Genomic DNA, 25,373 nt, shown 5'->3' with positions numbered 1-25,373 from the left:
TTTAACAACCTCTTCAGTGTCCTCCGTTGGTGCGTGTACATTAATTACTACTAGTCTATTCCACCTGCCAGACAACACTATAACTGATAGTTGGTCACTAATGAACCTTACATCTCTGATTGCGTGAAGCACTTTTCCCTGTATTGCGAAACCTGTTGCAAAACTGTGAGCTTCCGCACCTCTATAGAAAAATGTATAGTTACCCCTCTTTATGCTACCCTCTCCCTGCCACCGAGTTTCTTGAATAGCTGTAATGTCTACATCATATCTATCTAATTCGTCTAATAATGTCTGGAATCTTCCTGGCCTATTCAAACTTTTAACGTTCCATGTTCCCAACCTGAAAGTTCCTTTCGGCCTGAATCTCTTCGAAGTAGGTTCTGCCCGGAGATCCGAATGGGAACCTAGTTTACCTCCGGAATATTTTACTTCAAAGGGACCCATGGCCATTAATGTTGCTGATTCTTGATGAATAGATTTGCTAGGAAGAGAAGAAGAAACAGGGATGGTTCATCACGCCATCGCCTGCATGAACACAAGAACTAAACACAAAAAAACAAATAGCAGTGGAAAATGATTACACTACCCATATGGTAGGCAAGTTAAACCAAAAACATGCAAACAGTACAAAAATGAACCCACCACACACACACACACACAAATCCTTACCCAGCACAGAACAACACAAAACACAAACAATGACCACACACAAGCCACAAAAGAGCAACAACACACACAAAACAAAATGGCACATACTCACCCACAATAACAAGATTGTTCACAGAATAGGCAACATATTAAAGAAACAGGGACTCCAAATAGGATACAGGATGGAGAACACAAGACAGAAAAAGACCAGAACACAAGAAACACCCCTGGATAAATTTAACAGGTCAGGAATATATGAACTCACATGCAACACTTGCCAGTCAGTATACATAGGACAAACATGCAGAAACTTCAAAACAAGATATTCAGAACATCTCAGAGCTTTAAAAAGCAACAGCTCCCATAGCACATTTGCTGACCACCTTATAGCCAACAACCACCACCCAACCACAATAGAAGCAGACTTAGAATACTAAAACCCAGCCACAGCCTATACAGCAAACTGACCATTGAGGAAAATTTCCATATAAAGAAGGCAATAGTGGAAGGAAAACAGGTCTTAAACGAATACACTACACTCTGCAAGGGCACACTATTTAACACATTAAAAGGAACTTTACAAATGAAAACAGCACAAACAGATAAAGCCTACACACACACACACACACACACACACACACGAAAAATAAATATACTAAAAAGACGCACCATTTGCACACAAATAGGAATACCATATAAAAGACAAGAAGCACAGCTAAGAAACACACACAAAGATAAAATGCAAATAAAATTCAAATTTGGCGCCAAACTCTCTGGTAAACAAATGAACACTGACTGGGCTGGGACACACAACAAATCACGATCACACTGTGTTCTGGTGTAGTGAAAAGCGTTTTACTACGTAATTTGTGGGAAATACTTGCTATAGTTACGTATGCATCACAACATCTCAGCATGATGCGGAGATTGGAAGTGCTTGTCACACGAAAACGTAAGTAAATACGAAAATAGGCGCGAAAAACTAAATTACACTCTAGAATATAGGTTAACTCTCAGCAAAAAACTTTCTCATCAACATCGTTTGGTTGCAGATGACAAGCTACCTGTAATAATTAACACAAGAGTGGTCCAGTAAATTCATGCTCACCAAATGTAAAGGTATTTACAAAAAGAAACGATCTGTTGTTTGAACTAAAAATGCACTTAATTTTATAATCATGTAACAAAAATGTTCACATTGCAGAATAAATAAAAACGAAAACCCACAGATGATGGCACAGTGGTGCCGAAACATGTTTGGGTACTGAGAAAAACGGTGCTTTGCGTATCAGGCGGACCTCAAATCCCAAAAATGTTAACTGCAAACACGGCCAATACAAGGAGCTGCAAACCAAACATGGATATGACTTTTTCATTCTACTTTCAATCAATTGGGACTTTTTAAAAGAGCTTAGTAATTGGTACTACATTATAAATCTATGTTTAAATAATTTAACAATTACTTTTCTGTTTAAATTTATTGAAGCTCTTCTCCTTTTCCTGTTGGTTTACACCCACCACCGATAATTCTATTTTGGTAATGCTGAGGTGACATGAGGACAAAGCATATAAGATACATTTTTTTAATTGTTTAGTGATTTACTCACTTGCTTTTAAACCATATACTGTAGCTTATTGGAAGTATTTTCTTAGCAAGAAAAATGTGTCATCATTAATTAATTTTCTTTGAATTTTTTTAGTTAATATAGTTTCATAATATGAATCATCCTTGCAAATACTGTATGTCACACTTTGGAACACTCCACTTGTCACCCAGTATTATCCTGGTCTTGAATGTATCAATCAGCTTCTTCGCCAAGGCCATGACTTCCTAAAATCATGGACTGAAGTGTGATCCATTCTGTGTGAGGTTTTGGCAGCCACACCTAGAATAGCTTTTCGTCACCTGGTCTCCGCAATATCCTTGTCAGACCCTATGCTCCTTCTGCACCCATCTCCCTACCCTGGGGCTCCTACTCCTGTGACTGTCCCCGCTGCAGGATTTTCCCTATGCACCCTCCTACCACCACCTATTCCCACCATGTAACTGGCAAAAATATACTATCACAGGGCGAGCCACCTGTGAAACAACACATGTCATATACCAGATGTTGTTTAAACACTCTTCAGCCTTATACAGTGGCATGACTACTACCCAGTTATCAGTCAGGATGAATAGACACAGGCAGAGGGTGTATACAGGCAACAAACAATATCCTGTTGCAGAGTGTGCTGTACATCATGACAGTCGTGATCTCTGCGCCTGTTGCACCACACAGGTACCAGTTTCTCAGAACTCCACAGGTGGGAACTAGCAGTACATGTCCTTGGTTCTCGCAATCCACCTGGCCTTAATTTACATTAATTCCTTCCATCTCAGCATTTCTTTCCTGTAACTTGTCCTTTCTTCACTCCATTTTAGTTTTCTACATGTTCCGTTTTCTGGCTTGTTTATTATTTGCTGTCCTGCCTGCCACCCCTGTTACATACAATGCACTTAGCTTTTCACTTTTGTTAAGGCATGCATGATGTTTTAGTAGTAACCTCTGTCTTGTGTATTACCCTGTCTTCCATCTTTAAGCTCCCAGATTTTCAAATCTTGCCCGTTACAGTCCCCAACAATCAGTCTTTCTTTCTCATCACGTCCTGTAAGTCTACCCTGACCCGAGGTTCTGGGTGACTTTTCTGAACTATACCCGTTTCCCTAAATCTCTGCAGTCCTTTTCCTTCACCTCTCTTCCTTCCTCTTCAACTCTTCTGCCAGAAAATGGAGCCACTGGCCCCGAAAGCTTGTAAAAGTTAAATCCTGTGTGTGTGTGTGTGTGTGTATGTGTGTGTGTGAGAGGCAATAACAGAGTTCAGTCAACTGTAATAACCGACTCATAGAGGTATGATCAACAAAAATATAATAAGTCGTCTGGGTAAGAATTTTAACAAGGAAAGCCTGGAAACCTAGATGGAGATGTATCGGGCTTAATGCTTTCACCAGACAAATATGAGGTCACAAGCATTAAGAAATGAGTAATGACTAAATCATGAAAGGATTGCCAGCAAAAAAGTCATCTTGGTAACAATTTTAACAATTACAGTCTGGAAACCTAGGCAGAGATGTACAGTGTTTGAAACTTTAGCGATATCAGTATGAGGTGACGAGCATTAAGAAACCAATAATTTCAAGCTGGCTGGTTGCAAATTGTGGGTAAAAATGTGACATGATCACGTACCATCTATAAGCAAACAACCACAACACAGTATAAAGATGCCACCAGTTGATGAGCAGGACGGAGTTGATTCAAGAGTTCCTGACAGCAGATGAGTCTTGGGTGACCATCAACTGGCAGCAGAGAATTATGCAAGGGAAATATGCGTATTCAATTAAGCTTGTCCCCTAAGAAAGACTTGCATTCTTGCCTGTACATACCTGTGGGTAGTTCGTCTATCATGGCTTACTTGTAGCTATGACTATTGTCATTTAAAGTGTGATGTATACAGGACCTGAGGGTTCAATTTGAGCAATAAGAAACTGGCTCCCTTTCATGATTCTAGTCTAAGTGATAGGGCAGGCAGGCTATTTGTTCTAGTAATTTGAGTGTCTAGAAGCCTCATCTCTGTTCTCCACTCATTAAAATTGTGACCCAGTGACTGTGCTCTTCAGCATGTTCACGTAAGCTCAGGAAGAAGCAATAAAATCAGACCAAGGTACCAAACCAGAAGCTCATTTCTTCATTTGTACCTCCCTAGCCTTATACCCGAGTTTGTATGCTGTCTCCAACCATAGAGACCTGATAAACCTCAGCTAAACCCTGAACCCTGTTGTCAACTTATTCCTTTGCATGAAGCCTCTAGTGTGCCAAAGCATTGGTGGATCTGAAAAATCCCACACCACTTGCTATCTAACTGAGGGATTCATGTATGTATGTTGCAACCTCCATCAGGGTACAACACAACAATAATGCTTTAACAATGGCAAATTGATTGAATGTGTCTGCTCAGAACTGAATATGCTGGTCTGCATTGACGGTTTTCATTTGGTTGCTCCCACATACTGGTTTCACTCAAAAGACTGAATGTTTAGTCCAATCAGTTCGTATAGCTACAACCGACTGATTAAATTGTTTTCATTTGTTTGCTCACATAGAGTAGTTTTGCTCAAAATAATGAATGAATAATTCTGCTGACACGTGAAACTACAACCAAATTAGATGACTGTTTTCCAGTAACCAACTGAATCAATTGTTTTTTCATTTGGTTGTTCCTGTCACTAGGTCTTCCAATGCTGCAGTAGTCCAATGTGGTCTGACTACACAAATAAATAAACTTTATAAAATTTCACTTTTGTTTGTAAACTACTCTTTATAGCACAGTCACACCAGTATGTAGTCACACATACTACAAGCATTACTCTGAGACAGCAAGAGTCTCAATTAGTTTTTTGACATTTAGCTGTATGGAATGGTTTGTCCTCTTCTATCTTGTCAGCAAGTGATGCATTCTTACTAATGTGCCATGCTGTCTCATACAATCGGTGCTTTAATTACTATCAAGAAATTTGTAACTCCATGAATCATGATTTACCAGTCTGCGCGAGTCGACCGAAGCGTCCGATCCCACCCATCGGCTTTGACCTGTGACGTAAGGCTGTTGTTGTGTATGACGTCATGATGGCACGGAATTTAGTTAGTGAGAGTGGCGTGTTTGTAGGTGTCGTTTTGATGCGATCGGTGGTCTCTCTGGTGGTGTGTTAGGTGATGTTTTTGGTTTAGTTTGGGAGTGTGGCGTCGTGTGAATTTTGGTAAATTGCTTTTTTATGTCTTTGGTAGGTATGGATATGACTGACAGGGTCAACAGTTTTTGTTTGTCAGCTATGATGGGGGACAGTGCGTTGTCTCTAATAAAATTTCTTCAACTATTCGGATTTTTGGATGAAGTCGTGAAGTGTTCGGTATGCTGTGAAGAAATGAGGCTTACTTAAAGTTCCGGCGTCTCGGACTAGGGACGGCTGTATGTGGAGATGTTGTAAGGATAACAGGTCAAGGGAAGTGTTCGATCCCAATGTGTGGCTGGGAATGTTGGTTTTGGTATCGGGAGATGTTTTTGAGCTAGATAGGTCAAGGGAAGTGTTAGGTCCTAATTTATGAGATCGGGAGCTGCTGTTGAGCTATATAGGTCAAGGGAAATGTCCAATTCCAGATAATATTGTGTTTAGTGGTATTTGGGGAGTTTTGTGATGTTGGTTTTTTTCCTCATTTTGCGTGGTTTTGTATGGGGGTGGGTGTCTAAATTTGTTTATATTTAGTTTGTCCCCACCCAAAAACCCCCTATTTCCCGCGCCTGTCCCGTTAGTGTCAGACTTTTTGTGGAACGTGTGTATGTTTGCTTTTTGATGTATTTTCATCCACATAATGTGTATGTAACTACTTTATATGCGCCATATTGGAATCGTGGTTTATGGTCGTTTCCGCCATATTTGTGACGTCATGGGTCAAAGCAGACGGGCGGGATCGGATGCTTCCATATTTCCATCTGCGCTTCTTCCTTCAGACCTCCTCTCATGTCTACTGAATTGCTTACTTTCTGTTGAACATCCCAGCTGCGTACTTGAGGTTTCCTATATTTTTAAAATGTTTTGCAGATGCATAATGTGTTTTAGACTCTTTGTTGATGTGATTACTGCCATCTGAATTTTTACAGAATTCTTTCTTATATTTTCGTCTTCATACTTTCTGTTTCTTCCCAGACATTATCCTTCTTTATGGTCATCAATGGGATGTTAAAACCTAATCTTCATTTCTTTTTTCTTATTTATATCATCTCCTTGTTTTGCATTAGCCTTCCTTCTCCTTGAGTGACAGGGAACAATTACTTCTATTTCGATCTCCCATTCATTCTTTTGCATTTTATTCTATTCTGCCTGTAAGCAACCAGTCTTAGTACTTGCACTTTTTCCCTTCATATTAATTTTGTGTGTCATCTGTTTGTGCCTGTTTCTTCTGTGCTTGTATTACGACAAACTGTTCTAGCTCAGTGACCATATTGTCTTGACATGCAGCGTCAAGTAAATATAGTATATTCCTACATAAATATAGAAGAGAACGTAGCTTACTTGTTTTAACTGTCCAAGTAATTAACAGTGTAAAGTAGAGATAGTGGTTTTAATTGGATAGTTGTTTTATATTGTAAGGCAGAAGATAAAAGAGGTAAAACTTACCCATCAAATATAAAGTGCACATGAAAAGGAATTATAAGGTACAGTCTTCCACATTGAATTCAGCAATACAGAGTATTCTGGATTGAGTAGTAAAATATGTACATGTACTAACAAAAAATGTATCCATTGAAAGAACTGTATCTTCTCCAATAAAATGTTGAGCAAAGTAAAACTGTGCAAATTCCTCCACTATCACATGAATGATATAAAACAGTGTGTTCCCATCTAGAAATAAACAGTCAACTATGAAAGAGCTTAAAATTGTAGAAAGGTACTTCAAAGAGACCAGGGCATAAATTGTCCAATTGCAGAATTGAGGTTTTACCATATGCTGAACACAGTTCAATAAATACAAGTTGAATGGCTTTAGAGGTTTCCCAGAAATCTCTTAAGAGTTCTGCAAATTCCTCCCCCAACTGCAACAGGTTCCTAAGCACAAAGTAAAGGGGAGAGTGATACCTAGACTACATTAATAAGATTGTTCCAGTGTTACCGTTGAACACGAACAGGATCGAGATCCATATGGAAGGAGCGAGGATACAAATGCAGGTAAAATCTCCTTGCATTTGTCTCAAAGAGATGTATTGCAACACTCCTGTGGAGAGTGTTTACACCATCCACAAAAAAGGATTAACTTACTTACAAGAGAGCTGTTAAAGGGTTAATAGCTTTACTTTTCTTGTTCTTCTTCTTTTCCCTTTTCCCATTTCTTCTACAGGGTCAGTATTTATAAGTGTTTGAGCAATGTTAGTGGTAAGTGTTGGCCAGATGCCCTTCCAAATGCCCCCCCCCCCCCCCCCCCCCCCAAGATAGAATTGGTGTACCCCACCTACCACCTGCATCTAGATTTATGTTCAAGTGTAAGAATGTTTGCTAAAAGTTTGCATAGCATGTAGCTGAGGCAGAATGTGCATACCAGACCAGCATTTACCTCGTTGGATGTGGGAAACAGTCTAAAAACCACATCCTGTCTGGCCAACTCAGCAGCCCTCATCATTAATCCACAAGTCAGATTAAATCTGGATCAAGCTCACCACCTCACATCTCAGAAGGGCTGCTTTAATATGCTCAGCTACCTGGTTAGGTAATACCTTTATTAATAAAGTGATGAACATCATGTCTTACTTGTTCTCCTCATCACAGATTTGCAAACAATTTCACTCATTATATATGTTTATGAGAAGGTAACAGTATGCTCACTGCAGCTTCCTGTAAGTTGTTCTGTGGATTGGCCCTATGAAAGTATATGTCCTCTTCCCTTTTTGTCATCAGCAGGTCATATCAGACTTATGTTTATTTTCATACGACAGGGTGATTATAATTAAAGTTCCAGGTTCAAAATGCCATAAAAAAAGAATAGCTACTCAGACCGATGTCAAATTTGAATGGAATATTATCAAAGAAATGGGAAATTGTTGTGACTCACTGATCTTTCAAAGTGCCACCACGCAGTTACGCGCGTCCTTTACATGCGGTGCTGTCTGCCAGCCATGCAGCAGCAGCGCCACCTAAGCGGCCAACCAGCCAGCGACCGCTAGATTTGGACTCAGTTATGATTTGACTGTTAAAGTTTACACACGTCTTACTCTGTTTACTTGATCTGTGACTTTCATGTAATGCGTCTTCCTTGAAATATATTTGTTCAACTTGAAGTTATTACAATTGGTGATGAGGTAGTGATTTTTCTTTTCCATCGTTGATCCACATGTTTCCTTGGCTACTTTAGAGCAACTATTGCAAGGTCTTATAGAACAGCAAACGCTTCTCACAAATGCGATTCGTGATTTCGTCGCGGCATCAAATGCGGGGCGTCTCTCGCCGTTGTCTCTACCTACTTTTCCTCCTTATGACGAGACGGCGGCAGACTGGTCTGATTACGAAAAACGTCTTTGACAGCACTTCTTGGCATTTCATGTCGTGGACGAACAAACTTGTAAGTCTCTGTTCCTTTAATGGATTTCACCTCAAACGTATCGGTTGTTGTCGCAATCGGCTCCTTGGAAAGATCCTGCGTCTTTGTCCTTTGCTGAAATGTGCTCACTTCTGTCCGCCTATTTTCAAAAGCATACGCATGTGGTAGCCTCTCGTGTTGCCTTTTATCGTTGTCAAAAACAACCAAATCAATCCTATCGCGCTTGGGTTGCTGAACTTCACGGCCTCAGTAGAAAGTGTCAATTTGTTACTGAAGTTCACAAAGAGTCCTACGCCGATTCCATGGTACGGGATGCTATTATCCGATCGGCGCCCGACATAGAAGTTTGGCAACGTGCCTTCAGTTGGCAAATCCAACTCTAGATGAAGTCCTATCCATCGCTCAGTCTTTTGAAATTCCTCGCATTGCTGGAGCGCAAATAGAGGCCTGGGGTGACGTCGGGGGAATACAACCTCTGTGCACTGTTGACGAAGCGTGTGGCGTGTCCCCGCCGGCCGACGTGGCCGCAGTACACTCCCAAGCGCAGCCTCGGCCTAACCGTAAACAAACCTCTAAGAAACTACAGCAAAACCCACGGCAACTTCCTTCATGTTCGTGGTGTTTTACAAAACATTCACGAGAAGATTGTCCACAACGTTGGGCCGTGTGTCACAAATGCAAAAAAAAACGGTCATGTGTCATCCGTTTGCAAATCCGACCGCATATATGATGTTCATGAACATGACACTGATTCTGATTCTGTGTTGTCTGTCAATTGTACTTCTTCCCTTTCAGGGAAGTTATTCCTCACTGTCCAAATACTTGGTCAAGATGTTCGCATGCAGGTGGATACTGGTTCTGCTGCCACTATCATCAATTCTCAGACGTATCTTCAGTTGGGTTCTCCAATCCTGTCACCTGTCACTAGGCAATTACGGACTTACAATAAACAGAAGATTTCTCTCTTGAGACAATTTGATGCTGAGGTATCTTACAAATCTGTCGTTCGCACTGTTCCCATATTTGTGGTCGACCATAGTAACGCAGAGAATCTTTTTGGTTTCGATGCCTTTCGTGTTTTTGGGTTCACCATAGATGACTCTGTCAATATCGTCTCTGATGCTATTCCTTATTCTCAACTGGATACCTTGTTGACGACATTGTCGTCCCTTTTTTGTCCTGGGTTAGGCCATGCAAACGACTTTGAAGCTCATATCACGCTCAAACCCACTGCTCGGCCTAAGTTTTTTCGGGCTTGACCCATTCCTGTGGCCCTTTGTGATCAGGTCAAACGGGAGCTGGATTGTCTCACTGCTTCAGGGGTCTTGCTTCCTGTCACTTCCAGTGAGTGGTCCTCTCCTGTCATTTTCGTTGCTAAGCCAAATGGTGATATTCGTCTCTGTGGCGATTTCAAAGCCACTGTAAATGCTCAATGCCTTATCGACACTTACCCTATGCCTCGACCTGAAGAATTGTTCACTAAACTTGCTGGAGGCCAGTATTTTTCTAAACTTGACCTGTCAGAAGCTTATCATCAACTTCCTCTCGACGCTGCTTCCCGGCAGTTTCTGGTCCTTAACACGCCTTTCGGCCTCTATCAATACCAATGATTGCCATTCGGGGTTGCCAGCGCCCCTGCTTTCTTTCAGCTATTCTTGGAACAATTATTGCTCACTGTCCTTGGGTGTATAAATTACCAGGACGACATTGTTGTCACTGGCTCCACCACTGACGAACATCTTCAAAATCTCCGCACACTTTTTCATGTCTTACAGACAGCCGGTCTTAAGTGTAATCTTCAGAAATCTAAATTTTTTCGGGCATCTATCACGTACTTGGGGTTTCAACTCTCTCGGGATGGTATTCATCCGCTTCAGCAAACTGTCAATGCGATCGATGCTCTTCCTTGCCCTACACCTGTTAAGGAACTGCAGGCCTTCTTGGGGAAAATAGCATACTATCACAGGTTTTCACCATCTGCTGCTTCGGTGGCTCAGCCGTTGCATCACCTGTTGCATCTTTCAAAGTGCGGCCGTGCAGTTACGCACATCCTCTACATGCGGCGCTGTCTGCCAGCCATGCAGCAGCAGCACCACCTAAGCGGCCAACCAGCCAGCGACCGCTAGATTTGGACTCAGTTATGATTTGACTGTTAAAGTGTACGCACGTCTTACTCTGTTTACATGATCTGTGACTTTCATGTATTGCGTCTTCCTTGAAATATATTTGTTCAACTTGAAGTTATTACAGAAATGTGATGGAAACAATAAAAATTTATGAAAATTTTCCCACTATATGGTGCTGAAAATGTCATAACATAAATGGATTCAGCTACAAATTACAGAAGAATTGCAATATGAAAGCTATGGTGTGAGTTCCACATTAAACGAACTGTACTGTGCAATGTGTATCACTGCTCAAGTGTGACATTTGACAGTAAAACAGTGGAAGTGGTCAAAAGACATCAGTCATATTTTTTCCTTCATTGTCGTATCTGATTTATTTACTTCATTAACAAAATCAAATGAATTTTCCTAATTTTTTTCTCCTCTTTGCAGTCATGTATTAGGATGCAGAATATTTATATTTTTTTCAACATTTCATTCGATATACCTAGAATGGCGGAAGGGGTCAATTCGAACCCACTGTAATTTCCTTTTTTAATGTATGTAGATCATCCAACAATGGAGTGGCAACAGTCAGCAGTCATGCAGCGCATTTGCTTCTCAGTATTGCAATTTGGCACATGGAAATTCCAGTCAACCATAGTTTATATCTTTTTTGTCCACAAAGCATATTTTCGAACATGTGTCATCAGCGTAGACTTTCTGATGAAAAAGTGTTACATCTCTTATTTATTTATTTCTTACTTCATTGATCCAACTGTGACAAACTCATGAGGGTATAGAGTGTGTCAGTAAACAATATATACATAGGTAGTATTAAAGCAGTCAATCATACTAAAGTAATATTCCATGTTTGCATTACACATATGTGGTTAGAATGACAGATTACAGCAAACATTAGACACAGTAAGTGGAAAACAAAGAAAATTATGAAGTTGAATTGGAAATTGACTTCACTGACGAAGATGATGATTATGTACATGACACAAGTTTAGATGAAGACACTGTGAATAAGGAGTGATTAGCAGAAGAGGATTCATATGCTGATCTATGTCAATCATCACTTCTTTCATTACAGCAGGCACAGCTGTACATGTCTGCAAAGATAACTGCTAGCAATGGAACCATGTGAGGGGTCGTGTTATAACTTCAAGTTGAACAAATATATTTCAAGGACGACACAATACATGAAAGTCACAGATCAAGTAAACAGAGTAAGACGTGTGTCACTTTAACAGTCAAATCATTAACTGAGTCCGAGGTGGCCGCTGGCTGGCTGGCCGCTTAGGTGGCACTGCTGCTGCATGGCTGGCAGACAGCACCGTGTGTAGAGGAGGCGCGTAACTGCACGGTGGCACTTTGAAAGATCGGCGAGTCACAACACTTTCCCCCCCTTTGAAGTTTTTGCACAGGTCTTGATGGAGGTGGCCTGTAGATTGCTAACATACATAGGTGTTGTTTGACCGGCCGTAAATTCTTGAGGAGGAGGCTTCCCGTACGGACGGAAGTGTCCCCGATGATAACGGGTCGAGATGACAGGAGACGTGGGGGTCGAATCTGCTGGGGCGCTGTGTACCAATCTGCCCATTGCGGCAAGTTCGGTTGTTATAACAGGAGACATGGGTGATGTGTCCGCGTCTGTGGAAGGAGGAGGTGAGTAGCGTTGCTCCGACAGATGATGGTCATCTGGTTCCTGCATGGGCATGTCTCCTGTTGGCGTCAGTTCTTGTGCTGGCACCGATATGATGGTGAGAGGACTGCGTTGTGAGCAATGAGAGATTCCAGGATCCCGAGCGTCAGGTAGAGCCGAAGGTGGTGTAGTGGCATCCGGAACAGGTGTCGTCGGCACACGAGGCTGAAGCTGGTCCGAATGACGCACTGCAACACCCGTGTCTGTCTGGATTTCATACAGGCGTCGGCCACGGTGTCGTAAGATGCGGCCAGGACACCATTTTGGCCGCCTGCCATATCCTCGTACCCATACAAGGTAGCTGGCGGTGAACCGGTCAAGCAAAGGCACCTGCGGACGTGAAGTGGAAGACTGCAGAAGATGAAGTAGCGTGCAGGGCTGTCAGCCGTGTAAGAGCTCAGCCAGGCTGTGGTCGCCCATGGGGGTGAAACGGTAAGAAGCCAGAAATTGGAGAAGGGCATCGTCAGCAGCAGAAGAAGTCAGGAGTTTCCTCATCTGAGCTTTAAATATGCGAACAGTCGTTCAGCCTCACTGTTTGACTGTGGATGGAACGGAGGGGCCGTGACATGCATGACGCCATGACGGGCACAAAAATCCGAAAAATCGGAAGAGGCAAATTGTGGACCATTATCAGTGACAAGAGTAGAGGGAAGGCCTTCCAAAGAGAAAATGCGAGCTAGGGCATTGGCGGTTGCTGCGGTGGTAGGCGACGTGCAACGGACAATGAAAGGAAAGTTAGAGTAGGTGTACCTAAAAAAGGTCCCGTGAAGTCAGCATGAATACGCTCCCAGGGCTTCTCAGGCGAAGGCCACAGTGACAAAGATGACTTCAGGGTGGCGGCGTGTGACTCACAAGGGCCACAGGCAGCGACGATGTGTGCAATTTCAGAGTCGATGCTGGGCCAGTACACATGACGGCACGCCAGAAATTTTCTGTGAGAGACACCCCAGTGCCCTTGGTGAAGGAGGCGCAAGACCGAAGCATGCAAAGACGCAGGTACCACAACACACGGAGAAGCATTTTCGGTGGAAAAGAGGATAACACCATCCCTAGCCGTGAGGCGGTAACGCAAAGTGTAGTAGTTCCGCAAGATCAGAAGTCTTAGCGGATGGACGATCTGGCCAACCCTTCTGAATACAGCGTAAAACCCGGGAGAGGGTAAGGTCAGAACCCGTAGCAGCCGCCAGCCGGTCCCCAGTGATGGGGAATCCGTCCACAACCCGCTGCTTGGCAACATCCAGGTGGAAACACAAAAGTTCGTCCCTATCAAATGCCAGATCAGGACCCATGGGAAGGCGAGACAGTGCATCAGCATTCGCATGTTGAGCCGTCGACCGGAAATGAATCTCATAATTACAACGAGACAAGTAAAGAGCCTAACGCTGGAGGCGGTGTGCAGCCTTGTCGGGAAGTGATGTTGATGGATGAAACAAGGAAACAAGTGGTTTGTGATCCGTAACAAGATGAAATTTGGATCCATAGAGAAAAACACCAAACTTATGAAGAACATAAATAATGGCCAAAGCTTCTTTTTCAATTTGAGAATACTTTTGTTGGGCATCCGTGAGCATTTTGGAGGCATAAGCCATGGGTTGTTCAGAACCGTCAGAAAAACAGTGCGCAAGGACTGCACCAACCCTGTATTGAGAGGCGTCCGTGGCAAGAACAAGACATTGGCCAGGTCGATAAGTAGCCAGGCACGAGGCCTGTTTCAGCATAGTCTTCAATTTCTGGAAAGCCGCATCGCATGACGAGGACCAGTGAAAAGGCATGTTTTTATGCAACAGGCAATGCAACGGCTGAGCCACCGAAGCAGCAGACGGTGAAAACCTGTGATAGTATGCTATTTTCCCCAAGAAGGCCTGCAGTTCCTTAACAGATGTAGGGTGAGGAAGGGCATTGATCGCAGCGACAGTTTGCTGAAGCGGATGAATACCATCCCGAGAGAGTTGAAACCCCAAGTACGTGATAGATGCCTGAAAAAATTTAGATTTCTGAAGATTACACTTAAGACCGGCTGTCTGTAAGACATGAAAAAGTGTGCGGAGATTTTGAAGATGTTCGTCAGTGGTGGAGCCAGTGACAACAATGTCGTCCTGGTAATTTATACACCCAAGGACAGTGAGCAATAATTGTTCCAAGAATCGCTGAAAGAAAGCAGGGGCGCTGGCAACCCCGAATGGCAATCATTGGTATTGATAGAGGCCGAAAGGCGTGTTAAGGACCAGAAACTGCCGGGAAGCAGCGTCGAGAGGAAGTTGATGATAAGCTTCTGACAGGTCAAGTTTAGAAAAATACTGGCCTCCAGCAAGTTTAGTGAACAATTCTTCAGGTCGAGGCATAGGGTAAGTGTCGATAAGGCATTGAGCATTTACAGTGGCTTTGAAATTGCCACAGAGACGAAAGTACCAGTTACTGTGAAACTACAATACTTTTTACCAACAGTAGGAAGCGCAGTTTTTTGCTTCATTCAGAAATTGTTCCCTAATGCCACTCTGAGTAAACTTTCCTATGATCAGGTTGTAGATTCTCTAACTATTATGACCAACAAGTCAATGTAGTGGCAGCTAGGTACCATTCTTTCATTACAGGGAAAGGTCAGAAAAAACGTATCGTCAGTGTGTAACAGATTTGATGGGTATGACGAAGAAATGCAAATTCAAATGTGCTTGTGGTGCTTTATTTTTCTGATGTTATGTTATGTGATGCGATCGTGTACAATGTAACTGATGTCAGACTTAGAGAACAGATTTTGAAACAGTCATATCCATCCTTTCAACACATGCAAATACAAGATGAGTATGATTCAGGTACAGTGTTCGCCGATAAATTTGAGCAGCCAGGTTGAGTCGTCCCTTGCTCGTGACTGGCTCTTTAGGCAGAAACAGTTCATGTGCACCATGCCATGTAAACAGCTCTCTAAACAGGTTAATAGATCCCCTGTGGGTGTGGGGGTTAGAATAGGCCCGAGGTATTTCTACCTGTCGTAAGAAGTGACTAAAAGGAGTCTCACACTTTTCGGCCCTACGAGTTGAGGTCCCTTTCTATAGTTTGACCAGCCACTTTCAAAATTCTACAGAAGTGCAGGCCATATGGGGAATGATGCCTTATGTGGTGCATGAGTTATCCATAGTGCCCTTAGATTCGATCTCCTGAATCTCTTGTCATGGCTTTGCATCTCCACCAGCGATTCAACTATTTGGGTGTGGACACTTTCCGGAGTATGTCACCTTCTTCCATTGTCTCCTGTCCTCTTTCACCCTGTAACAATATTGGATTTCTCTGCACCCAATATCCAGCATGGTAGCCAGTCCATTGTGGTGGGGCTGTCATTTACCCATTTGGTGGTAGCCTTCTGACAACAGAGGGATCACACTGCTGATGCCTGAGCTGTAAACTCCCTATGTATGCTGAGGAGTAGATGCCTGCCTTCCTGGGGCATCAGGACTCCCGGCAATGGCCATCATGCCAGTTGGCCTTTGCTGTGGCTGGGTGGTGCCTGTGTGGAGAGCCCCTGATCAGAGTGGGTGGCATCAGGGTGGATGACCCCCAGTGAAGTGGACTAAGTCATTTCTTGCTGGTGACCTTATGGCCCTAGCAGTCTCTGAGAAGGGCAGGATCAAGTACAATGCCAACAGGTCTCACCCTAAACCGTTTCCCTCCCTCACTATATCATGGGAAGAACGTAGGGCTACAGAACGGACAGAGCCATATTCGCCTCAGTTTTTAGTCTGGAGCAGAACTGATGGGGACTCCTTTCTACCTATGAAGCCTCAATTTTTCATTGAACACCTTGAGGATAAGTTTTGAGAAGTGATAGCACTGTCCAAGGTTCAAAATAGTGCAGTTGTGAATCAGACAGCATCCCCACCCCAATCCCGAGTATTACTCGCCTGTGACATGCTGGGTGATATTCCTGTTTCCATCACTTCCCATAAAAGCCTCAACATGGTCCACGGGATCATTTTCCATTGCGATCTCCTCTTGCAGTCTGACAATGAGTCCACATCAATTTAGAGTGGTGGGGTGTTCATTTCACCTGGCGCATTTACAGGGGACCCAAAGACAACAGGGTTGCTACCGGTGCCTTCATCTTGGCCTTTGAGGGTGATTCATTGCCTGAAAAGGTCAAGTTGATGGTTTACTGCTGTGATGTTAAGCCATATGCCCCTCCCCCTGTGCAGTGCTTTAAGTGCTGGAAGTTCAGGCACATGTCTTCCCGCTGCACTTCCAGTGCCACATGTCGAGACTGCGGATGTCCACTGCACCCACGTACTCCATGTGCGCCTCCTCCCACTTTCATCAACTGTGGAGAGCACCACTCTCCCTGCTCGCCAGACTGATCAGTACTGCAAGAGGGCTGGAAAATTATGGAGTACAAGACCCTGGACCGGTTGACTTACACAGAGGCTTAACGTAAATTTGAAAGATTACACCCCATTCAGCTGATGTCAACATATGCTGCAGCTGCATCACCATTGCTATCCAAAGTGCCAGTGGTTCCTCACTCTGTGCCACGAACAGTGGGCCCGCTAAGCCACCAGAATACATCTGCCCCCTTTGTGGTAGGAGGCAAATCTTCCTCCATTGCTCCCAAAGCACCTACTTTGGGATCAAGACCCCCCTGAATGCAGGGGATATCGGTCTCTTCCCCCCTGCCAGAGAAGCGACAGCCTCCTTCGGCTCCTGTTGTGTTGTGCAGAACGGGTCCCTTGGGGCCCTCTCTCCCAAGGTCTCCAATAGTGCCATGACGGACACTCGCCAGTGGCTCAAGGAGCCAAAAGCTGCTGAATGAAGAGCTTCATGGTCTTCCTCCGTGCCTAAAGCTGCTTTGGAGACAGCTTTCCAGCAAACTCTTAAAGGGAAGCGAGACAGCAAGCAAACTAAGAAGAAGTTTGCTAAGAAACAGGACTCACTGGTGGCCGCAGCACAACCACTCCCTACCAATTCTGCATCTGAGGATGCAGTGGAGATCTTACCATCCCCTGTGGACCTGGATCTCACTGGCGCCTCATCCACCATCACAATGGCTACAAATACACAATTGGTGGCAGTAGGTGACCCTGAGACATAACCTGCCTCCTTGCGCTCTTCATGCCTTCCCAGCCTGACTATAAAATCATCTTTCATTGGAATTGCAGCGGTTTCTTCCACCACCTGGCTGAGCTACAGCAACTCTTAAGCTTTACATCTGCTTTCTGCAATGCCCCCCAGGAAATCTGGTCCCCAGCATTACAAGAACCATAGCGACTATAACAGAGTGTCAGGTGGAGTTTGTGTCTATGTCCTGAACTCAGTATGCAGTGAACCTGTGCCACTTCAAATCCCTCCTGAAGCTGTGGCTGTCAGGATAAGGATGACGCAGGAAATGACTGTCTGAGACGTATATCTTCCTCCACATGGTGCAGTACCCCTGAATGCATTGGCTGCACTGATTCATCAAGTCCCTAAGCCTTTCCTACTTTTGGGAGATTTTAACACTCATAACCCCTTGTGGGGTGGCACCGTGCTTGCTGGTCAAGGCAGAGATGTCGAAAATTTACTGTCACAACTCGACCTCTGCCTTTTAAATACAGGTGCCCCCACACATTTCAGTGTGGCACATGGCACATATTCGGCCATTGATCTCTCAGTTTGCAGTCCTGGCCTTCTCCCATCTATCCACTGGAGAGCACATGACGAGCTGTGTTGTAGTGACCACTTCCCCATCTTCCTGTCACTGCTCCAACGTCAGGCCCACAGATGCCTGCACAGATGACCTTTAAGCAAGGCAGACTGGGATGCTTTCACCTGTGCTGTCACCGCTGAATCTCCCCCACATGGTAACATCAATGTGGTGGTTGAGCAGGTAACTACAATGATCATTTCTGCGGCGGAAAACGTGATCCCTCGTTCTTCAGGGTGCCCCCCGGCGAAAGACAGTCCATTGGTGGTCACCGGAAGTCGCGGAGGCAATTAAGGAGCATCAGAGAGCTCTACAGAGGCATAAGCGACACCATTCCCTGGAGCACATCATAGACTTTAAACGGCTTCGTTCCCACATTTGCCAGCTTATCAAAAGACGGAAACAGGAGTGTCACCTTCCCAAGTCTGGGAAAAGATCAAACGAGTTTTTGGGTACCAGACCCAAACAGGTGTTCCCGGTGTCAACATAAATGGCGTGTTATCTACCAACATAAACGCGATTGCTGAGCACTTTGCTGAGCGCTGTGCTCGTGCCTCTGTGTTGGAGAATGACACCCTCCCCCCTCCCCAGCCTTTTGCACTCTCAAACTATGGATGGAAGGGAAAGTCCTCTTGTTCACTACACGCCACAGTGAACCCAATAATGCCCCATTTACAGAGTGGGAGCTCCTCAGTGCCCTTGCACATTCCCCCGACACAGTTCCTGGGCCAGATCAGATCCACAGTCAGATGATTAAACATCTCTCATCTGACTACAAGCGACATCTTGTGATCTTCAACTGGATCTGGTGCGATGGCATCTTTCCCTTGCACTGAAGGGAGAGCACCATAATACCAGTCCCCGAACCCGGCCAAAACCTGCTTGATTTGGACTGCTATCAGCCCATCAGCCTCACCAATGTTCTTTGTAAGCTGTTGGAATGTATGGTGTGTCGATGTTTGGTTTGGATCCTGGAGTCACGTGGCCTACTGGCTTCGTGCCAGGGCTGTTTCCGCCTGGGTCGCTGTACCACTGATAATCTTGTGTCTCTCAAGTCCGCCATCCGAACAGCCTTCCCCAGACACCAGTACCTTGTTACCGTCTTTTTTGATTTACGAAAAGCATATGACACCACCTGGCAACATCATATCCTTGCCACATTATGCGAGTGGTGTCTCCGGTGCCTGCTTCCGTTTTTTATCCAGAATTTCCTGTCGCTTCGTACTTCCCGTGTCCAAGTTGGCGCCTCCCATAGTTACCCCCATATCCTGGAGAATGGTGTCCTGCAGGTCTCTATATTGAGTATATCTCTATTTTTAGTGGCCATTAACAGTCTAGCAGCAGCTGTAGGGCTGTCCGTCTCACCCTCTCTGTATGCAGACGACTTCTGCATTTCGTACTGCTCCATCCGGTACTGGTGTTGCTGAGAGGCGCCTACAGGGACCCATCTACAAGGCACAGTCATGGACTCTAGCCCATGGCTTCCAGTTTTCAGCCACAAAGTCATGTTTTATGCACTTCTGTCGGCGTTGTACCTTTCATCCGGAACCAGAACTCTACCTTACTGATGATTCCCTCACTGTAGTGGAGACATATCAATTTTTAGGACTGGTTTTCGACGCCTAATTAACTTGGATTCCTCTCCTTCGCCAGCTTAAGCGGAAGTGCTGGCAGCACCTCCGCTGCCTGAGGAACACCAACTGGGGTGCAGATCACTGTATGCTGCTGCAGCTCTGAGAGCCCTTGTTCAATTCTGCCTTGACTATGGGAGTCTGGTTTATGGTTTGGCGGCACCCTCAGCATTGTGTATACTCGAGCCAGTGCACCACTGTGGCGTTCGACTAGTGGTGGGAGCTTTTAGGACGAGTCTGGTGACCAGCGTCCTGGCAGAGGCTGGTGTCCCTCTATTGCAGGTCAGGCATGCGCAACTGCTCGCCAGTTACGTTGCACACGTTTGTAGTTCTCCTGCTCAACCAAATTACCATCTCCTTTTCCCACAAATGGTGGTTCATCTCCCACATCGGCAGCCCAGGTTAGGGCTTACAATTGCAGTTGGCGTCCAATCCCTTCTGTCTGAACTGGAGTCCTTGCCTTTACCACCTATACCCAAGGTCCATTCACATACATCTCCATGGTTTACACCCAGGCCGCAGCTTTGCCTGGACCTATCGCATGGCCCATAGGACTCAGTTCACCCCGCATATCTCCGCTGTCACTTCCTCTCAATTCTTGACATGTACCGAGGCCATGAAGGGGTTTACACCGATGGCTTGATGGCTGATGGTCACGTCGGCTTTGCATATGTCCATGGAGGACATATTCAACAGCATTCCTTGCCCAATGGCTACAGTGTTTTCACTACAGAGCTGATGGCTGTATCTCGTGTTCCTGAGCACATCTGTTCAGGCCCTGGGGAGTCATTTCTTCTGTGTACTGACCCCTTGAGCAGCCTACAAGCTATCGACCAGTGCTAACCTCATCATCCTCTGGCAGCAACCATGCAGGAGTCCATCTATGCCCTGGAACAGTCCGGTCATTCAGTGGTGTTTGTGTGGACCCCAGGACATGTCGGAATCGCAGGCAATGAACTTGCTAACAGGCTGGCCAAACAGGCTACACGGAAACCATTTATGGAGATTGGCATTCCAATTACTGACCTGCGTTTGTTTTTGTGCCACCAGGTTTTCCGGCTTTGGGAGACGGAATGGCATAGTCTTAGTAACCACATCAAACTGTGTGTCATTAAGGAGACTACGAATGTGTGGCAGTCCTCCATGCGGGCCTCTCACAGGGACTCTGTGGTTCTATGCTGGCTCCACATGGGCCATGCTTGGGCACAACTACCTCCTGCACCGTGAAGATCTGCCTCAGTGTCAGTGCGGCACCCGGTTGACAGTGGCCCATATTCTGGTGCACTGTTCCACTTTGACTGCCCTGTGACGAAATCTTCGGTTACTGGACTCGTTGCCACTTATTTTATCTGACAGTGCCTTATCGGGTGATTTAATTATACTTTTTATACCTGGGCGTGGGTTTTATCATTTGATCTAAGTTTTAGCGCATGTCCTTTGTCCCTCCGTGTCCTCCACCCTAGTGCTCTTAGGGTGGAGGTTTTAATGTGCTGCAGAGTGGCTGGCATCTCATAATCTGCTTTGTCGTTTTAATATCTTCTACCTATTTATTGTGTTTCTGTGGTTTTCTTGTCCCCTTTTGTCCATTTAAGTGTTTGTCGCCCTTTGTTCATCCTTGTGGTTTTTCCTTTCTCTTCGTTTTGTGTTGTCAGTCTCGCTTGTTTTATTCTCATTCCTGTGGCATTGTTTTATTTGGAACAAGGGATCAATGACCTAGCAGTTTCGTCCTTCCCCTCTCTTTTAAACTAACCAATCAACCTGGCAAATAGAATTAAGTCATACCTTCGGTGCTATTCGTGGCACAAATGCCAAGACTGCCCACCCAGACAAGCACAGTGTTGCACTTGGAGCGAGAAAGGTCACGTACAATCCGTATGTTTGCAATGGAACAAACAAAAGAATTCTGCCCACTCACGTAATCAATGCAGTGTATTCAAAGCCTGCTGCAGTCATTAGCAAAACTAGCAAGCAAACACTTTCTTCAGTGCTGTGCCAGTCCAACAAACTTTTTGTTCAATTGCATATAAGTGGGAAGCACGTGAAATTTCAGTTGGACATGAGTGCCTCTGTTACATTGCTGAATCGTGACACATATGAACTGTTAGGCTCCCCACACCTTTCTAAAAGTAGCACACACCTCACAGCTTATAATAGACAAGACATCCCTGTTCTCAGAAAATGTACTTTGCCCGCCATGTATCACTTGTGTACGCGAACTATGACTTTCATGTGCTACAATCATGTGATTGTGAGAACATATTTGGCCTTGATTTATTTTATTTTTTTGGTGTTAACATTCAGGAAACACTGTTGTCAATGACTGCATTCAGTGCCAAAGACAGTGTAGGTAGCTTGCTGAAAAAATTCCCTGAACTTTTTCTGAAGCTTTATTCAAGGCTAACAATTTTGTTATTTTATTGCACATATTACTATGAAAGACAATGCTCAGCCGAAATTTTGCTGGGCAGAACTGTTCCCATTGCATTATGGGACAAAGTGTCCACTGAACTTAAAGAATTGCAAGATAGTGGAGCTATTGCGTCCGTACAAGCTAGTCAATGGGCAAGTCCACTGGTTTTGCTCCCCAAACCTTCAGCTCACATTCGCCTCTGTGTTGACTTTAAATCTACAGTCATCCTACAAACTGTGATTGATAATTATCCATTGCCACCCCAGAGGATCTCACGAATGGATTAGGCACTGGTCATTACTTTTCAAAAATTGATTTGCGCGATGCCTATCTTCAAATACTAGTAGACGAAGCATCTCAAAACATGTGTCGTGAACATTCATTTGGGCTTGTTTAAATATTTGCATTTGCCTTTTGGCAGTGCTTCTGCACCCACCATTTTCCAACAGTATTTGGAACAGCCGACTGCTCAAGTACCAAACTGTTCAAACTATTTGGATGATACTGTTGTAGCAGGTCATACACCTGAAGAACACACTGAAAATTTGTGTAGTTTGTTTCGTGTGTTATCTGATGCAGGACTAGAGTGTACACTGGACAAGTGTGACAGTTTTAAACCTGAGTTGCAGTATCTTGGTCATGTCATAAACAGTCAAGGTGTAAATCCTCTTTAGTCACATTTGTTAGCCATACAGGACCTGCCAGTTCCTCACAATGTCACAGAATTGCAGTCAGTCTTAGGGAAAATGAACTATTATGTTCAGTCCATATCAAATGCTACGCAAATCGCAGCTCCATTGCATCAATTTCATCGTAAGAACATCCCCTTTGTTTGGATAGATGAGCGCCAAGGAACTTTAAAAAAATATAAAGATGTATTTCTCAGTGATCACTGCTTGGTACACTTTTATCTTGACCTACCTGTTGTGTTGCAAGTTGACACTTCCTCTTATGGAAATGGTGCAGTGCTATGGAAACGGTGCAGTGCTTTTGCACAGATTTGGTGATAAAGACAGGCATATTGCTTTTGCATCAAAAGTGCTGTCCAGATCTCAGTGTAACTATTCACAAATAGAGAAAGATTGGCTATTGTGTATGGTGTCACCAAATTCCACCACTATTTGTATGGCAGAAAATTCTACTTAGTAAATGGATCACAAGCCACTGCAGTCCTCGTTTTATTCTATGAAGCTGGTTCCTGTACAAACTGTCCAAAAATTGTAAAGATGGCCTTTGTTGTTGTCTCAATAACAATATGAGAGAGTGTATCGTCCAACAGCTCGACATGGTAATGCAAATGCAATTTCACGTCTTCCGATTGACGCTGATACAGACTTTGATGCTTCTGCTGCATCTTGTTGTCACATCAATGCTCACAATTCTGAATTGCTTCAGTCCTTTCCTCTGAATTATAGGAAAATTCCTCAGGCCATGGAAGCTCATTCAAATTTGAACATTTTGCTAAAATATATTCGCACATCTTTGCCTGACTCATTGCAGTAGCGCGCTGATACTTTGCATGTCAGCATAGCCTCGCTATACAGAAAGGAGTGATTCTTGTTCAAAATGACAGTGGATAGTCACATGTGCTGATCCCCAAAGCTTTGCAAAAAGAAGTATTGCAATTACTTCACCAAGGACACTGGGGGATTGTTTGTATGAAACAGTTAGTATGTCAACACTGCACTTGGCTGGGTATGGACACCCAAATAGAACAGATTATGTCACAGTGCCATGCATGTCTGGAAAATCAGTTTGCTCAGCCACAAATGTTTTCTGCTTGGCCTAAGTCACAATCATCATGGCAATGTGTGCACATAGACTTTGCGGGATCTTTTTCGAACACTCGTTGGTTGATTGGGTAGACTTTTATAGCAAGTTTCCTTTTGCTGTGCCAGTGAACTCAACAACGTCACATAGCACTTTTTAGGTGTTGTCCTCAATTGTTTCCTTTGAAGATTTGCCTAAACTCATAGTGTTGGACAATGGTTCTCAGTTCACATCAAATGAATTTGAATCATTCTGTGAACACAATGGCATACAGCACCTAACTAGTGCACCATTCCATCCACAGTCGAACTGTTAAGTGGAACATTTTATCAGAATCAAAAGAAGGCTGGAAGTATCGCTTCAAACTGCATGATTTTGTGTTTTATGGGGTTTTTAGCAGCAGCAGATGGTGGGTGCAAGGCAAGATCCTTTGTCGAATTGGCCTATGCATGTATCTCATTTCAGGCCCAGACGGATTGCAGCACCGACATTACAATAAAATTCACCACTGCCATGTGCATGGTCATCCTTCTGTATCTCTTCCCCCAGATTCACAGATCCCGAGGACAGTGTGGCCACAGCAGCTGCCAGAGGGTGTCATCACAACACCACAGGAAAACCCCATCCAGATGGAGCCTTTGCCTCCTCTGCCTGCTCTCGTCCTACCAATGGAGCTGGACCCACAAATGCCGCAGTAACCAACGCCTTCTACATTGTGGTATGGGCCTCAGGAGGTGGACACGTACCCTTCTGGATGTCTTCCGGGGGACATTTCCACCAGTGCACAGGCCAGATAGTGGGGTATGACTGGAAGTCTCACGTCCCCTGCAGCCACAGCTTCCAGTCCATTAGTGTGTCCACCCTGCTGCCTCCCCCACTGTTTTCGTGCTCCATATACAATGACAGTCCATCACCTTGGTGGGGAGCAATGTAACGGCATAAAGTCAAGCATCAGCATGCTATTTGGGAATGACAGAAAAGAGGTGGCTGTGAGAAGATGTCAGCCAGTCGCACGCTGACTGACCCCTCTCCAGGATGACTACACGACAACAGCAGCCCCTATGTCAAGAGGACATAAGTGCCATGACTGACTGGTGATGCTCCAGTTGAATAGCCACTTCACGACCAGCGGCTGGATAAAAGCGTCAGTGCTCATTACTTTGCTTGTACACTCTATGTAACACAGACATGGGAACTGTTATACTGAAGAAATTGCTTATTTTGTAAGTCACTCTTTGCTTGTGACACATCTGTGTAATTGTCAGATTTAAGTATTGTCTTTTAATTTTTTGTAATAAAACTCATTAATATGA

General features: G+C 44.3%; 1 long non-coding RNA gene across 2 annotated transcripts; it reads left to right on the top strand.

Moving 5' to 3' along the window:
- The first annotated feature begins 1,454 nt into the window (after positions 1-1,454).
- Positions 1,455-25,373, top strand: LOC124721102. Of its 2 annotated transcripts, XR_007006265.1 has the most exons (3): positions 1,455-1,600; positions 1,701-1,767; positions 24,610-25,373. It is a non-coding gene; the product is annotated as an uncharacterized LOC124721102 (long non-coding RNA). The 2 variants fall into 2 exon arrangements; XR_007006266.1 differs by lacking the exon at positions 1,701-1,767.

This window comes from Schistocerca piceifrons, chromosome X (assembly GCF_021461385.2).
Source record: "Schistocerca piceifrons isolate TAMUIC-IGC-003096 chromosome X, iqSchPice1.1, whole genome shotgun sequence".
Lineage (NCBI taxonomy): Eukaryota > Metazoa > Arthropoda > Insecta > Orthoptera > Acrididae > Schistocerca > Schistocerca piceifrons.
This window is presented reverse-complemented; position numbering and strand designations above follow the sequence as displayed.